At 38.2% G+C, this 18,717-nt stretch overlaps 1 pseudogene; it reads right to left on the minus strand.

Moving 5' to 3' along the window:
- Window positions 1-7,503: 7,503 nt before the first annotated feature.
- On the minus strand, window positions 7,504-10,298 carry LOC120780911 (annotated as a pseudogene).
- Window positions 10,299-18,717: the final 8,419 nt, after the last annotated feature.

The raw sequence follows: 18,717 nt of genomic DNA on the forward strand, positions 1-18,717 counted from the left end.
AAAAATTGCATTTTTCTTAACCTTTAAAACGCTCTAGGGGCTAAAGTATTTGACCTAGATAAACGTAAAAACCAATTTGGACATGTAACGAACACAGTGGCGTAGTTAGGTGGGGGCGAAGGGGGCCGTCGCCCCGGGCGCAACGTCTTGGGGGCGGAAAAACGATCTTCACTGTTTTCTAATATTCAAAAAAATACTTCAACAAATTTTTTTACAAAATTTATTATAAAGGACAAAGAGTTGTACACTCACAATGTAATAATCTGAATAACCCTCAAAATTGCGATTCTTATCACACACAAGAAATGGACACCGGGGTAGCGAACCGCCTCACCGCAATCGACCAAACGATAAGAGACCAAATAATGTATACTTTAATAAATTTAATTCAAATATGTATATGTCCTTTACCTTGTAAATAATTTTATTTTTAATGTCAACTAAAATACAAGTATTTTGTTCATATAAATAATATTTTTTTTTAATTTTTAATGAGATATTCCATTCATTGACGATTCGAACGAACGGATACGTTTATATACTCGTTCACGTTTGTCATCATGCCAGATTACGATAGAAGTGTTACGATCACGTATATAAGCGCTACGATCACGTATGTCATAATACGAAATACAGACTTTTACGTGACGAGTGATACGTTCACGGATGTAACGATTCGACCCCAGAATATCATATCCTCATTTTGTTTTCATAGTTTTTTCTCTGAGAAAAATATTTATTTGTAATACCTAAATTCAATCGAATAGATATGTGTATCAAACTAAAAATATGGTGCCCATATGTCTGCCCTGCATTCAGATGTTCATATAAGCAATAAAAAAGTCATTAGCAATTAATTTGATTGCAGCGTAGGAGCTGCAGGGCTGCATATGAATGGATATTAAAATTGGATAATGTGCTCAAAGCAACTTCTCCGTATACCATATATAAAGTTTTCCGTTTATGTTCTTATATATATATATATATCAATTGAAGCATGTACCGCGACCCTCAGTCACAGGGAATCCAGGCCCAGTAGACTCCTCCTCGGTGCTATTAAGGCGATTTGATCCCTATTCGGATACATAGATCTAAGGGTTTCATACTGATATCTATACGGTTGTGAAATTAGCACAAATTAAGCTCATTATGACGGCACCAAAAATGAATGCCACATCAATGACATCAGCGATCTTCAAGAGGCATAATAGGAATAATGACTCCCATTTTGTTCAGTGTAAGAAGTATCAGAATATTTATTACGACACTTCTAATAACTCGCCCGAAATTACCATCGCTAGCCTTTCTGATAACCTGGTGACTTATTCTAGCCTTCGTCAGACTAGCATCAGAATACCTGCCCATAAGTATCTCAATCTATGCTGACGAGGTGACATTCCTTCGCCGGGTAAAAATCTGGTCCTTACCCTCGTTGGGACTGTCTGCCGAAAAAAATGTAAGCTTTCCGTTAAGGAATCGGTGGCGTAAAACTATTTTTAGACCTATATTCTCTTAAGCAAAGTTGTTCAAAATGATCCGATGAATATTTCCCTTATAAGTGATTTTTTCGTTTTTTTTGCTCTTTGCAAACTCTCCGAACCCGTGAAATGTTAATTTAAAAATTCCCGTTTTTTGGACACATTTCGTAAAACACCGTAACGACCAAACTTCAGACGTGACTAACTACAGGCAACAACTAAAACCTTGGTTTGTCATTATCCTCCGGTTCCTGTTGATTTGGGGTATTATGAAACACTTTAACCTCTTTTTATGTTATGGCCCTGACAGACGACAGAGCTAATATACATTAGCGGGCTTAATTTACATTTACTTGCGCATTTGACCCATGTTAATGCAAGTTTGTAATGCACAAGAATTTCGTGCATTTAGCTGGATTTACGAAATTTGAGTAGACAACACTGCTCAAAAATAGTCGATTTTTGCTATATTTTGACAGATGTCTTGTTTGTGTTTACAGCTTCAGAGGTAACCAGTTTTTATATTGCTAATTAAATTATGTGCAAGTATATTAACAAAAACAAATTTTAGTATTTTTAGATGGCAGGAAAATAAACAATGCTCAGTTTGTAATCCATTTTTCCAATATTCTTAACTTTTTCACACACTTTTATTTCATTTTTTTTTTTTAATAAATAAATAAATTTCACTATCAGCTGTCTAAAAGCACAAGTCTGCCGTCTGTCACCATACAATTGCAATGCGAATTAGCGTTGCTTAAATCGCATTAATTTTGCTCGTCTGTCAGGGCTATTAGATGCAACAAATCTTCCAAATTAATTAAAAAATAAACAGAAATTAAATAAATGAACTCCTCGCGGTTTTACAATTCAAATAGTTCTTAATACAATGCTCTTCGATAGGCTTAATTGACAATGTCGAAGGTGGAATATAATGTTGATGTTAGCAATAATGATTAAGATTGTGTGGATTTCCAAGCAGCTGTTGAAAGCATCAACACCTTGACAAAAGGGTATAAAGAGTAATGTAAGTTAGCCATTAAAATATACATGTATCAATCTAATATTGAAATCAGTTGAAAAAATTAGTAATTCGAAAAACTTAATTGCCCTTGGGGCATTTTGTTAAACATTTTCGATATTCGACTTTATATTGAGATCAATGTCATGGTTGGCCATACTTAACCATACAAAATTTATTTTCTTTAAGTTTTTCTTGTTATTCACTTATACTACACAAATGCTTAATTCAAGAAATACTCTACTTACGTTATTTTATTTGCAGTGAAGGAGGCTTCCTTAAAGCGCATTTGTATTTTCCGAGAGGAACTCTTACATTCTCCACGAATGAAGTTCGTGACAAAAATTTGACATCCTAACATTGAAAAGAACGGAGATGTATTTCTATTTTACACGAGCCTTGCGATGATAATTGGAGTTATGAAAGCGCATCTGCACTTTGGTTAGCAGTACACACCGTTGAAACGATATTGATATCTGTGAATAGATAATATCTCTTTGGTGACGCCATTTGCAGAATTAAAAAACTGTCTACATTATCGTTTAAATCATTTTATTTGATATTATGTGATTTAAATTAGTTTTATCGGAAAATTGGCACACAAAAGCTTAGTAGTTATAAAGTAATAATTTGATGTGATAGAAAAAAAAATAATTTATATATGTATAGCATTTAACAATAAATTTCTATTAACTGAAATATAAATCTTTAACTAGTATTTGAGTAGGTGGCCACTTCACTTCACCTTTATGACACTTGCCACTTTCACTTCTTTTTTTTCATAAAAAAACGCTACGTTTTATATTATAAAGGTGATTCAAATTTAATTCTTATCAAATTTTACTTTTGGTTTTATATATATGTATGTTTCAAAATCAGTTTTATTAAATATGCTGAACGATAGCTGAAGATAACTACGGAAGACGGTGTTCGAAAAAAACGAGGATCGCAACACAGCGACGTGCAAACTTCGAGTCAGATACGAGTATAAAAAGACTCCCCCAACCCCAACTCTCCTGTCACTGGAAATGTCAGAACCGCCTACCGAACTTTGACAGTTGACTGGATTGAGTAGGTTTTGACGTTTTGCAATTGGAATGACTGGAACGGCCAGTTTGAAATTATACCAAAAATATATGTGAACGGAGGAATTTGTTGCCGCCGTCAAAGATCGCTAATAAGAATTTAAAACAATGAAAATCAAAGAAAATGCTAAATTTAAATACATATATTTCATGAAAAGTTTTGCATAGTTTAATTATATTTCAATTACAAATGATTAAGAACATTTATTAATTGAGAACTAACAGGCTTTATTCACCTAGGTAAGTATTGAAAGATCAAAAGCTAGTTGTTTTAATATACCATTAAATCATAAAAAAGGATTTAAGTAGTTTCGCCATATATTAGAAGTCCAATATATAATAATTTGCAATCGTAATAAATGTTGGGTGTTTTAATTTAAATGCCCAAAAATTCTTATTTTGTTCGATCTGGCTATAATGGAAAATGTTATAAAAAACGCTTATTTTGAGGCGCTCTCACACTGGAATAAGTTGGGCATCCCATTATCCCTGCTTCGAGTGCGAACGAAAAAGCAACTGATATGTGGAGTAGGGATGGTAAACTCGAGAATCGAATTTTCTCGTAAAATAATCGATTTTTCGGAATCGATCTTCAGTAGTCGAAGTCGATTAAGAATCGATTCTTGACATTCGACTTTACTATTAATTAAGTGACTAGTTTCAAGTTATATATTACTTACTACATACGCGATTCTTAATTCTTGACGATAAATTTATTAAAATGGCACTTAGCGCTGTGTTTAAATGAGTTAAGCATCCACCCTGTAAAACTGGCGCATCCTAATGCTACAGTGCAATTCACCACAGCTGATGACACTACAGCACAACTCAACTCATAGATTTAAAACTTGATTGTATTTTAAATATGCAAAACATTAAGGTAATTGTAGACCAAATTACCCGCGCATTTTCATTTGCAATATTAATCGCGGGTGTAAGTGAATTTTGAATACCCTATCATTGAGGGGTTTAAACATGGACGTTTGCGTTTTTAAGACTTGTGTTGCCAGTGGAAATTCTGGCTTTGTGTCTTCTGCCAGTTCGTGTAGTGTACGAATGGCTAGATATGGGGCACAGTTTACGCCAAAGGTAACTGTTTTCAATTTAAAGTCGCGTAGTGGACTATTGGCCCGAGTTCGTGGATCGTGAGGCATTGAAGACAACTCGAACTTTTGTTGTTTTTTTCTCAGGCTTTACTACTGCATGATGTGGCAAGTAGAAAGTGTAATATTTGCCTCTTATGATTTTTTCACAAGGGCTTACTTCCTCCATGTGATCTAAATGAAGGTATTCTTCCACGACACCATCATAATCTGGTTTAAGCTCACCTTTTTTAAGTAGGTTTTTCTCCATACTTAGAAACTGCTGTATTGCAGAGGTGCGAGAGTGACCTAAGGCGAGTGTGTCTGGAAATTGTTGTTTTAGTGGTAGTCGTACGACATACCGACCATTATCTGATCGAGTAGTTGTGGCTTTGTAAAAGTCTTCACAATACTGATCTTCAGGTGTTGTAATTCAAATGGGGGGGGAGTTCTTCTACCTCCCAAAATTTTCTCAATTGTGAATTGAGGTACTCGTTTGAGATTTCCTCAACTTGAGTTGTGATGGCTGTGACTGGTTCCGCAACTAGTCCACTTAGGACCAGCGTCTGAAAAACTACGCTACTCTCGCAGCATTTCATTTTACTCTTGCTACCGCTCTCACTTTGTCGGGAGCCACAGCATAGCCTTAGCATAACAATGTAAAGTATGTGCTCTACTCTGCTCCGAGTTTTGTTAGGTAAAAAACTATAAGCTGGAGCGGGAGCAAAAATTAAATTCTGCGCTATGCTCTGTGGCGTAGTGGTAGCAAAAAATTGGGAGCAGTAGCACAGCAGAGCTAATGAAAATTTTCATGTGCTACAGCTCCCGCATGTGTTTGTTGTTTTTTTTTCTTTTTTGCTATTTTCTGTCATTTACAAGTATGGTACAAGTTGGTATATAAAAGAGAGTCGTTTATAACTCAAGAATGGCTGAACCGATTTGGCTTAAAATTGGTGGGAAGGTAGCTTAGAAGCAGGGTAAGAACATAGGATACATTTTATCTCTTTATGCTAAAATTCAAAACAACTCATAAATATAAAAATTATATTTCAAATCATAAGCATTTGTTCAAAATTTATGTAAGAATCATTTGAAAATTTTAGTAATTCAAAAATAGAAAGAAATAAGTAAAAAATTTCATATCCAAACATGCTTAGTATATGGGTTATACTGATTTTGCTCCTTAACCAGGTAGTTTTCTTCCGTCCGATATATTTAATATCACAACAAAAAATGGCATTGAAATTTTCATCGTCAAGGCACTGCGGATACTTTGCTAGATTATTGGTCAAGGACGCAAATGCATTCATAACAAACCAAACGGGATATCTAACATAAGCGGAATAATTGGAGTGTTGATAAAAAGGTTTATTATAATTTTAGATATACAGAAATCTTTTCGATTCTTTGCAATATACATTGAAGTATGTATATGCGTACAATTTCAAACTGATTCTTCCTAAAAAATGATAAAATTACTAAATATTGGGAATGGTAGAATAGAACTGCAAATACTCAGTGCAATGGATTAAAACTGGTACTGGTAATCAGTAGATGAATATTAACCACGTGTATGCCAAAAGATAAAGGCGAGGTATCTAAACCTGATTTTTTCACGAAATTCGCATTTTTTTGTATAACTGACAAGAGCTACAGCGTCTAAAGTCAAAGCGATGCCATAAAGTACCTCTGATCTGTAGGAATTTAAAGATAAAAAACCAAGATTGTAGTGTATTTTCTATGGAAAATTTTTACATGCCTCGGTCCAGTTCTTAATGTTAATATGTAGGGCTAAAATTTTCAGAGAATTTTTTTTTGGGGTATTTCCCAGGAAATTTCGTGACGGGACCGAACAAAATTAATAATTCAAAAAAATAAAAATACCCTAATGTAAAAAGGGGGAAAGTATATGTAGTTAAAATTAATTTCGAAAATTCATAGTAATTGAGTATTTTAATACATTTGGAATAGATGATGTTCTTGGTAATATAAATATTATTAGTAAATATTTTACATAATAAAAAAAATTTATAATTTATTCAATTATTATCTAATTCACTTTATTAATATATTTCTTAAAATATTTGATTTTAGATTTATAAAGTCACATGACGCAACAAGTGCCAAAATGATTTGCATAAAATTGTTTTGTTTGAATTATTCAATTAATTCAAATATTATGACAGAAAATAGCAAAAAAGAAAAAAAAAAAACAACAAACACATGCGGGAGCTGTAGCACATGAAAATTTTCATTAGCTCTGCTGTGCTACCGCTCCCAATTTTTTGCTACCGCTACGCCAGAGCATAGCGCAGAATTTAATTTTTTGCTCCCGCTCCAGCTATAGTTTTTTACCTAACAAAACTCGGAGCAGAGTAGAGCACATACTTTACATTGTTATGCTAAGGCTATGCTGTGGCTCCCGACAAAGTGAGAGCGGTAGCGATAGCAAAGCAATAATTTTAGAAATTTTGCTGCTACAGAGTAGTAAATGAGAACCTTGCTTAGGACCCATCCGAAAATGGTATTTTGCGCCAGTAGTGTTTTCGAAATTTTTTCAACACCTTCTAGTATGATTTGCGGTATAAGGTCGCTGCCTATTAGGATGTCTATTTGAGCTGGCGTGTTGCAGTTGGGATCTGCTAGAGATAGGTGTGAAATTTTATCCCAATGCTTGCTATTTATTTGATAGCTTGGAAGCATGTTTGTTAGTTGCGGTAAGACAATAGCATTTGCTTGAATGCGCTTATCCGCTTGGGGGGAAATTAGGGTAATGGGACAGATTTTACTTGAGTTTTGTACTACTCGTCCGCCCATTCCCGTAATTTCATAGTTCAGTTATGGAATAGTTTTCATGAATCTAATATAATGTGCTGAAATATGGACGGCCGTTATGTATCACGTTTGAATGCGCGGTGACCATTTCAAATTATTTTTCAGCATTTTGGTTTTAATACGTTTACGATCACGACTAATTATTTCCATACGTTCCTTAGGCGTTGTTTGGAAAAGAATCAGATGAAGGGTGCGTATCGCAGAAACCAGCTGCTTTAAAAGTCGTGCTTTAAATTTGATATTAGCAGGAGCACCCGCTTTCATTGGATCTTCGCTGGTCTCCATGTGTAAGTTCAAAACGAATATTAATGTATCTTTGATGGTTTGTACTACACGCTGAACTTGTTCCGTTTGAAAGAGATGACACACTAAATAACCGCGTACATACACATTGATCTTGGTCGCAGCAGACGCTCGTCGCTCAGCTTCTACGGATGTGCTCGTAATCAACGATTGGCGGCGACTACTTGACGCTCCACTAGTTGTGCCATTTGAGCGCCCAACATTATTAGTTACTCCACTGTGGTTGCTGCTAATCGACACACTTCTGTTTGAAGCTGTTGGTGAGAGGTCGTGTGAAAAGAGCCGTCGTCGAGGGGTGCAGTTACTGCTTTGCGATGTCGCCGGCAATGTTGATGGGCCGATTGATAGTTCCAACGATGGTAGTTGGATTGCACCTGACATCAAGTCCAAAGAATTTGCTGCGACACAACTGTCCGCACTCATTGATTCAGCACAGTCTGACCTTGCTGTTGGTGAATTTTCTACCGAGCCATGGTAACTACTGTTAACTCTTTTGTTGTTCACATGATCTACAGCATGTTGTATTTGTACATTGCCTATTTTATTTGTCAGCTGTTCTAGCAAATACCTTTGTTGCTCTTCGAATACCTGCTGCATACGTTGTTGTTCACGTTTTTGTTGCGCCAATAACTCGAGAAATTTTTGACGGTGTTCATACTAAATACCGTTGTATTGTTGATTGCCTGCTGCGCGTTCGCGTGCACTTTCTGTGGTCACTTTAGCAGTTTGTATGCTTGGCATCGAAGGTGTGGGTTTCATTTGTTTGATAGCGGTTGTACCGAAAATAGATTTTTTCAGCTGACGTCCAATTTTCGGTTTAATTAGTTTTTGCTCATAAGGTGAACGTTTACTTTTAGCGCCTGAATGGTGTGTTGAGGATGGACTTGTAGTATTTGTGATTGAAGGCTTTAGTTGTAAGCGCATTGGTTGTGCGCGTGGATTAAGATCGACTTTTTGCACACGTTTCGCTTTTGATTCGACAGTGTCGCGTGTGGAGCTCATAGAAAACAAATTGGAACGTTTGGTGGGATAAACGTCATTAGGTACTTGTTGTTGACGAATGTGTTCAATTAATGCTTTCGAAGGGTAATCTAGTGTAAAGGAGTTTGAGCGGACTAAATGGTTTTCATTTTGCGTTGTAAGGCTAACGTCCAGAGATTTAATTTTGGACTACGTTCTCTCGGATAGTAATGACTTCAATGATGGACTTGTTGCCGATCTCTGCGGTGGCTTTATATTAGAGCACTTGGGCTTGTCCGTTTTCGTGTCTGTTACGGTAAAATTTTCAAACTTAAGGATTTTGCTGGTGATGTTCGTTACTTTGTGATGAGTTTTCAAATCTCGCTCGCGATTTTTGGTGGACTCCATGCAGTTGAAGCTTTCGTCTGAACTTATTTCATCCTGCAATGATTTGTTCAAACTTTTTTTATGTGTTTCTTGTTTATTCACATTTATAGCGTCAATACTATTTTGTTGTTTTAGAGTATCAATAAATGAACGCGAACTATTTATTGGTCTTGGTGGATCAATACATATTGATGGAATTTTCTTTAGAACCTTTTCCGATTTCTGACGTGCAGCACAATTTATATTTGCGTTTTCACCTTTTGTCAATTCAACTTTTTGTCCAATTGACTTTTCATCTGGATGATCCAAATTTATTTGTTGCTGTTGTTGTTGGAAGATTTGCACTTCGTCCTCTGTTAAAGGACTGATGATTGTATTAGAACGATGGTCGTAAATCAAAGTTTCTGATTTTTGTAGCTTCTGCATACGGTGCATAAGATTGGTTTCCAAAGAGTTCGACTGTTGCATTTGAACATTAAATTCACTACATTCACCGGCAGTTTGACGAGTTATTTTCGCGCGATTCTGATTGGGCGTAGATAACTTCGATTCATTTTCATTTTGTGTCAGAATATCTGAAAGTAACATATACGTTGGGCATCAAGTTCTATTAAATGCTCAGATAAACTGCAGTTACTACTTTTGTTTTTATTATCTATAACATCTATATTTTCTTTTAATTCTTCAAGCTCTGCGCCATATTCCAAATTATATCTCTGTTTCCTATGTCGATTTTCCTCTAAACGTTGCTCTATTTTAATTGCCTTTTCTTTTAATTTCTGCATTTGTGGTCGCTTGTCGGCCGTCATCAATGGCGGTATAATAGGAACTCCATCGATGCGGAACACCGACACAAACTTTGCTGCAGATATAGAGGGGGCAAATATCGGGTTTATGCGCGTAGTGGCTGCTGCGCTTATAATATCTGACTTAATATCTTCCATTATTATAACCATAGATATATGTATATTTTCTTTTTTCGCACTGAAAATTCCGATTCTTGGTTGTTAATTGAATTAGTAATATGAACGTTGAATTTAGAATTCTAATTTTCGCAGTGTAATACTAGTTAACTCTTTCAAATTTATATCATTCTGTGGACGCATGCAGCCGAAACTGCATTTAGGATGCTCCAATACTTTCACGAATATTGATATTGACGGATTTACTTTAAAAAAATAAACAACGGGTCGAATGTCCAGTGTCACCAATGTGGAAAGCAATTAAAATATAATAATAGTACGTCTAGCTAATTCAAATATCTTAAATTTATTTAAAAATTTATTTTATTAAACTTGTTTAAACCACTTGAATTATTTAAAAAAAAATTATATGAAATGTAATGTTCTTGGTACATTATTTATAGACAAAAAAATATAATTGTTTTTAACTATTTTTGTGTTTTATTTAATCGATTTGAATTATTCATTCATTATGTCTTCTGATTTAATAAATAAATTTTTGTCCTTTTAATTTAAAATCGATTAAAATCGAAATAATCGATTCTTGCGCTCGATTAATCGATTCTTAGAATCGAAAATTATAAAAAAAATAATCGGAATCGAGAATCGATTCTGTAAACAATCTTTCCATCCCTAGTGTGGAGATGATAACCCTTTTTGTTGGGTGTGGTGTTTGTTTGCGTGTGGCTTGTTTTGATGTGTGGGTCCTGTTGGTGTGTTGGTTCTGTATGTGTGGTGTATTGGCAGTGAAGTGACTTCGTGATCGGCTGTATTGACTTTAGAGCTTTAGGCTTTATCTCATTTAGCCAACTTGTAAGTAGTTAGTATGTCATTATTTTTACTTTGCAAATTACAATTAACTTTTCACTACTTAAAACAGAGAATGTATAATATAGAGAAGGTTCAACTACGGATAAGCGTGTGAACTGTCAAGAGCTAACAAAATCCTATTAGTGGATTTCACCACTTTTGGCTCGGCAGGAGAAATTTTAACAGAAATGAGTGAACAGAGCTGAGAATTTAATGAAAATTATGCTCAGAAAATTATGCACACTGCTTTTACAGACGCATGTTGGCCTCTTGGCTTATATTTTTATACGTTTACATGCAATCATATCATATGATAAGAATATCATTTTGCGAATTTTTGAAATTCATGCAAAAGTGATAATATTATTATAAAATTATGCAGTTTCCGCAACAATATTTGTAGTTAACGTGCAAATTAAAGCTACCTTTTCAAATATTTCTTATCTTTGATAATATTATATAATTTCGTATGCATGTACTTATGTATATGCTATATATATGAAATATTATCGTAATATCCTAAAATCATAATATATTACAATAATAATACATGTATGTATGTAAATCACACCTCTTATCATTTCAAACTTTCATACGCATCTATCCTGCAGATATGTATGCAAGTACAAATCAATTTCAAATCAAAATATTATCATTTATCAGAAATATAAAAAGGCGCGCGCTGCTCTATATTTACGTACACACATATGTATGTATGTGCGTATGGCATTCTCACACAAATAATATATGTATGCGTACGCATGTAAATCAAAAAATACAAACATTCTTCTGGAAAAAAAACAATAGTCTCAAAAATCATCATACATACTTACAATATGAGTACACATGTAAATACATATGTACGTATGACATTCCCACACAAACAATGCATACACAACATACATACATACTCACATGCGTTCACTGGTGGGGACTTCAAATTCCAGTGGGAATAGTCACCGTCGCTGAGATTTAAGCGACCGGAGGGGTCGGCAGGTCTCGGATAGCCGGACGGCTTGTAGTAGCGGGTTAGTTGCGAAATAAGTTTAAACGAATACGACGAGAAGCGGCTGGAGTGGAGGTTGCGGTATAAAAGCGAGCAAGACCGTTGAAACTCCTGCGACAGTGGGCGAATCGACACCGCCCCTTGAAGTAAGTGTCCGCCACAACATGCAAGGGCATGTTGTGTAATAAAAAAATCCAGGCGCGACGGACCCATAATGGGCGGCTTCCTGGTTAGCGTCTGTTCACCATGTTAGGTGCGGCTGATATTACAACGTGACCGGTACACAGCGCGGCGCACTGGGAGTCCCTGGATAACTTAACAGCGATGTCTCCGCTGTTAGGATAAAAAGGGTGATGTGAGCTTGCTCTGCCGAGGTGTTAGCCGCGTGGTGTATCAGTAAACAGCCACTTCGGTCCCTGGTCAGGGAGTGTGCATTGGGCGCAGGAATAGTAGCCTGCGTTGCCCGGGTGAGCGCCGGGTGAGCGCCGGTCCGTCCGTGTTTTCCGGGACTGGTAAAGCGAAGGACAGGGCTCAGGGAACTGGGGTAGGAGCATAGTCTCCGAGGGTACACCGTTCCTGTCTATTTCGGCCCGCCCCCTACACACGATGCGCTGTAAAAAACAAACCCATGGAGAATAATTTGAGAAAACACACCAAAACCAATAGTAGTAGTGTACCTGACTGCATGATGAGCAACGGCACTCAAAGCCCTGGCAGGATGTTTTTAGAAACTGATTTATCCAGGGAAACGCCGACGATTAGCGGATCTAGCGAAGCGGATCCATTCAAACGTGCACCAAGATTGATGCGTTCACCAAAACAGGCGCTAGTTGTTGAAAAACCTGTAAGAGCGAGGTCGTCACCACCTGCGCTGCAAGACAGCACGCCTCAACCGGAACCAACGCAACCGAAGGGTGACACTATGTCGGAATTAGGAGACGTGATCAAGAGGCTAAAAGATTAATAATCAGATCCGTGACCTACTTACTTCGGTCACAAGACGAGCGAAAAGCGCCAAAGCGAGTACAACAGAGTCAAGGAAAGCAGGCGAAATGTTCCCCTAAGGCTTACAGGAACAGACTCAACGCCAAAAAGACCCCGCGAGGATGAGCAGCTGACGCGAAAGACCCCGCCTAAAAAAATAGCCAGTCAAGAGGAAGTCCAAAAGAGGAGCACCGCGTGCAAGAGGAATGAAGGAAACATTCCTATAAAAGAACGGAAGGAAGAGGAAAAGGCAGATGAATGGAAACAGGTGAAACGAAAAACACAAAACCCGATTAAAAAGGCTGTTTTTGCTCCACGTCCGAGGCCCGATGCAATTATCATTGCACGCACGGGAAACATGTCGTACAGCGATATGCTTAGAGCCGTCAAAAAGGAAGATGCTCTAAAAGAGCTTGGCGAGAACGTTTCGCGGATTCGGAAAACGGCAAAAGGCGAAATACTGCTTGAAATGAAGAAGGTCCTGATGGAAAACACGGGAGCATATGAAAGGGAGATATGCAAAGTTCTAGGCGACCAGGCGAAAACAAGAATCCTAACCCCCGAGTTAACAGTGGAGATCAGAGACCTGGACGAAATCACCACCAAAGAGGACATAGCGGTGGCAATACGCTCACAAATTAAAGAGCTGAGTTCCTTTAACGTAAATGCCATCAAAACCATCAGACAGGCATACGCCGGCACGCAGACGGCAGTCATCAGCCTTCCCGCAGCGGACTAAAAACGGCTGCTTGAAGCTCATAAGCTCAAGATTGGATGGGTGGTCTGCAGAATAAGGGAAAAGCCGAACCTCAGAAAGTGTTTCAGGTGCCTGGAATACGGTCATCTGGAGAGGGCATGTACCAGTGAGGAAGATCGATGTACATGTTGTGCCAAATGTGGTGAAAAGGGACATTTCGCAAAGGAATGTGACAAAGGCCCATCGTATGCAGCATGCAAAAGCAGCGGGAAAAAAGAGACTGGACACCGGATCGTAAGCTGGAAGTGTCCACTATATCAAGCGGCGTGTAAAAAGACAACATGAGAGTTGTTCAAATCAACCTAAACCACTGCGAAGCGGCCCAAGAGCTGCTGAAACAAACAGTATTCGAAAAAAAGATAGATGTGGCGATAGTGTGTGAGCAATATAAAAACATAAACGCTGGCACGTGGATCTCCGACAAGGAAAAGAAAGTTGCCATATGGCCTGTGGGAGCAACGCCTTCCAGGATAAGCCGCTTCTGGAAAGATCTTACTATACACGAGCGAAAATAGGTGGCATTTATTTCTACAGCTGCTATATTCCCCCGAGCGTGCTGCAAGGAGACTATGAAAGAATTCTCGATGAGCTAGTACGAGACGCCCTCACTACCACGCCAAACGTGATAGCAGGCGATTTCAACGCTTGGGCATTTGAATGGGGTAGTAGCTACACAAATAGACGGGGTAATGCTCTACTCAAAGCGTTTTCAGTGTTAGACGCCGTGCTGCTCAATACAGGCAGTAGAAATACTTTCGAAAAGAATGGACGGGGATCGATAATAGACATCACATTCGCCAGCAGCACGCTGGTTCGATCGGCAAATTGGAAGGTGTGCGATTTCTACACACATAGCGATCACCTGGCCATCTTGCTGGAAATCCGCAAACAAACACAAACTCGATCCAGCGTAAAAAAATGGCGGAAAAAAGGATAGAAGGTGGAAACGTTCGATGAAGAAACTTTCAAACTCATGTTGGATGGGAACATAGATGGTGCGATCAACGTTGACCGACAGGCTGAAACCCTGGTGAAGCACATAAGCAAAGCCTGTGATGCTGCTATGTGTAGGAAAAGGCACAACATAATCCAAGGGCCCGCATACTGGTGGAACGAGGAGATCAGCACATTGAGAAATGAATGCCATAAAGCTAGACGCCTCTGCCAAAGGAGACAAGGTACGCCACACCATACAAGATTACGAGAAAGTTTTAAAAGAAAACGTAAAGAACTCAAGAAGGCTATCAAAAGTAGTAAGTCTTCGAGTTTTAAAGAGCTATGTGAAAAGGTGGACGAGAATCCGTGGGGCGATGCTTATAAAATAGTAATGGCGAAAATCAGAGGGGGAAAAAGTCAAGCACCAACCTGTCCGATTCTCCTAGAAAAGGTGGTGAAAACGCTTTTTCCAACGCAAGAACCACAATCGAGCAGAACGATACCAACCATGATGGAATCTGCAATTGTAGGCGAGAAGGAGGTAATGGAAGTGGCAGAGAGATTTGGCAACACAAAGGCTCCAGGACTTGATGGTATCCCGAACAAGGCACTTAAAATTGCCATCAGCCATAAAAAGAGGGCATTTGCCGAACTCTGCACACGATGTCTAAATGAAAGAATCTTCCCGAAAGTATGGAAGAAACAGCGGCTGGTTCTTCTGCAAAAGCCAAACAAACCGGCTGGAGAGCCGAGTGCGTATCGCCCACTCTGCATGATCGACACGATGGCAAAAATATTAGAAAGATTGATTTGCACACGGCTAGAACGCCACCTAGAAGAACAGTCTCCTGGGTTATCTGAAAACCAATTGGGATTCAGAAGGCATCGGTCCACGTTAGACGCAGTTGGAAAAGTGACGGACATTGCGGCCAAAGCCATAGAGGGCACCAGATGGATGTTTGGTGATAAAAAATACTGCGCAGTTGTTACGTTGGACGTGAAAAACGCTTTTAACTCGGCATACTGGCCACATATATTGAGAGCATTAGAGGCAAGAAACACCCCGGGGTATCTTCTGAGGACAATTAGCAGCTATCTGTCTGATAGACTACTGTTGTACGATACAGATGCAGGTCCAAAAACCTACACGGTGACAGGTGGAGTACCACAAGGCTCCGTACTAGGTCCACTACTTTGGAATGTGCTGTACGACGGGGTGTTACGATTACCGCTACCAAACGAAGCACAGATAATTGGCTATGCGGACGATATTGCCGTAACGATCGTAGCTAAAGAACTCTTGCAGATACAGAATATATGCAATGAGACCGTGTCGAAAATCAAAGACTGGCTTACGAGTAACAAGCTACAACTTGCAGGAGAAAAAAGAGAGGCAGTGCTCATCACGAGCAGAAAAAGGCTAGAAACAGTCACATCGAACATTGATGGGTATAACGTTGTAACGCAAACTTCTTTGAGGTACCTTGGCGTTATGATCGATACGAGGCTCAATTTCAAGGCGCACATTGAAAAGGCCTGTGGTAAGGCGGCTAAAGTGACTGCGGCCCTGTCGAGGATCATGGCAAACATTGGAGGCCCAAGTCAAAGAAGGAGAGCTCTGTTGGCCAAAGTTAGCCAGTCAATGCTTATGTACGCAGCTCCCATATGGGGGACAGCCCTGCGTCAAAAAACCAGTGTAAATATGGCAAAGACTGCGTCCAGGTTATTTGCCCTGAGAGTTGCCTGTGCATTTAGAACGGTGTCGCACGAGGCCAATGCTATCATATCTGGTCTTATGCCACCGGATATAATGTCCTCTGAGCTAAGTAGAGTCTACTATAAAACAAAAACAATGAATAGGCGACGAGCGCAAAGAGGAGAGAAAGTCAAGTCTCGGTGAGTGGCAAAAGCAATGGGATGCGGCAGATAAAGGAAGATGGACACATAGATTAATTAAGAATGTATCAGCCTGGATTGACAGACAACACGGAGAGACAGATTTCTACCGTTACGCAGTTCTTATCGGGCCATGGCTGTTTCAGGGGATACCTACACAAATTTGACCACGATGACGAAATACAATGTTCCTTCTGCGGAAATGCCGCAGAAAACGCAGAACACGTCTTTTTCACCTGCTCCAGGTATGTAGTAGAGAGAGAGACGATAGAAAAGCTGACAAATGAAAGCATAACGCCCGACAACATAGTGAGTCACATGCTGCGATCACAGCTGGTGTGGGCTAAAGTGAAAGAGTGGGCCGCAATAGCGCTCCTAGAAATGCGAACAAAAGAAAGGCAGCGAAGAAGCATAAGACCACATGAAGAACCCGAGCGGTAGGTCGTGAAGAGGCAGTTATTGCCCAGCTCGGTCCTGCGAAATAGTGCCTAACGGAGGTCCCGCAGGTCCGAATACAAGCTATAGCAGCCGGAGTTAAGGGTTTAGTACGTAGGCATAATGTCCCGCAAGTCCAGGGCGTGGTCCCGAAAGAGGTGTACCCTAGCGGACAATATGACTCGTGCATGCTACCAGTTCCACCCTGGTAATATCTTTGGAAGATTCCCCCTTCGGAAACAAAAAAAAAAAACATGTCTTCACATGCGGATATGTCCCCCGCAAAAATTACAAATATTGTTTTACAAAACCAACAATCGTTTGAAAAAGCATCAGAAACCAATATGGCAGCCAAATTGCCGACGTCAAAATTTATAGTAAATTACCCAACAACAAAATTTTCATTCATGAACGCAAACGTACTTTCAAAAAGCATATTCGATTCATTCATAAAAGCAGACGCCATTACATCTCCCCGAGCATGCCTTGCCTACAAGCGTCTTTTCGCGACGATTTCAAAAGCTAAAAATCATAAATTGAATATATTTCTGAAATGTATGAGAAGGAAAAAGTGTCAACCCCGCAAATATAAGTATTAAAAAATATTAAAATAAAAAAGACAACATAGTTTATTTATCGATTTTCAATTCAAAAAATATTTCAAAGAAAATATTCAATATTCCTCTGATTCATGTGTACAGTCAATCCCGGCTAAGTAGTACTCCGCTTAAATGAAAATCAAATCCCTCCCTCATCACTCTTAACAGCCTACATATATTATATCTTGCTGCATCTCACGGTTTGTTTTTTGGAATACATATGTAAGTACATAGAAATTAATGTTTTAAGTACGACTCGTTTAAGTATCCGCAGTCGCTTATGTGCCATATTACATTTTTATTTTTTACAAACCAAAAAATTCGACATCTTTGATTGTGGCACATAACCGGGATTGACTGTATTTGTCAAGGAATGTGAAAAATATTCTGTAATTCTGAAATATTTTTACGCAGCTGCGTCGTTACGTATGCAAGCTCACACACAAACAAACATATTTACGCTGGTTTGTAGGCGAAGCTGTACAGCGGCAAGGAAAGCGGTGACAATCGTTTGATTTTTTTCGGTACAGCTCGGATTTTCTACCAACAACACATTGACTTTTTGACAAAACGTGAAGTTCGGCCATTGGTTGTCCGTGATAACGGAGTTTATGTATGAAACAATGGGTGTATATATTTACACATAAAGTTGTGTGTAGACAAATTTACAAACATTATGCGAATGATTCTTTCAAATTTGTTTACATGAACACAAAATTAAATACATATGTATGTAAGTATGTGAATATGTGAACTTTATGCGTACGGTTTTTTAAAATCTGTTTACATGTACACATATTTATATGTTTTAAGATGTTATCAAAACTTCTAATGCCCAAAGCAAATAAATACATATGTATGTACATATGTATATAAATATATAACTTAATAAACCTATATGAATTATAATTATATTAATTAAATATTTAAGTAATAATACAAACTTTACACTTTATTATACATTTCAACAGATTTAATGAAATTTATCATTAAATAGGTCAAATTGCAAATACATACATATGTACATACTAATGAGCTTTGTTATCAAATATATGGAGAATATACATACATACATATATAAATGATATCCATAGCCGTTTGCGCATTGTAAATATGCGAATCTGTAAGCGTACATTTCTAAACATTGAAATTAGCATCATTTTTCTCATTTAACACTGAAA

Source organism: Bactrocera tryoni, unplaced genomic scaffold (assembly GCF_016617805.1).
Source record: "Bactrocera tryoni isolate S06 unplaced genomic scaffold, CSIRO_BtryS06_freeze2 scaffold_25, whole genome shotgun sequence".
Lineage (NCBI taxonomy): Eukaryota > Metazoa > Arthropoda > Insecta > Diptera > Tephritidae > Bactrocera > Bactrocera tryoni.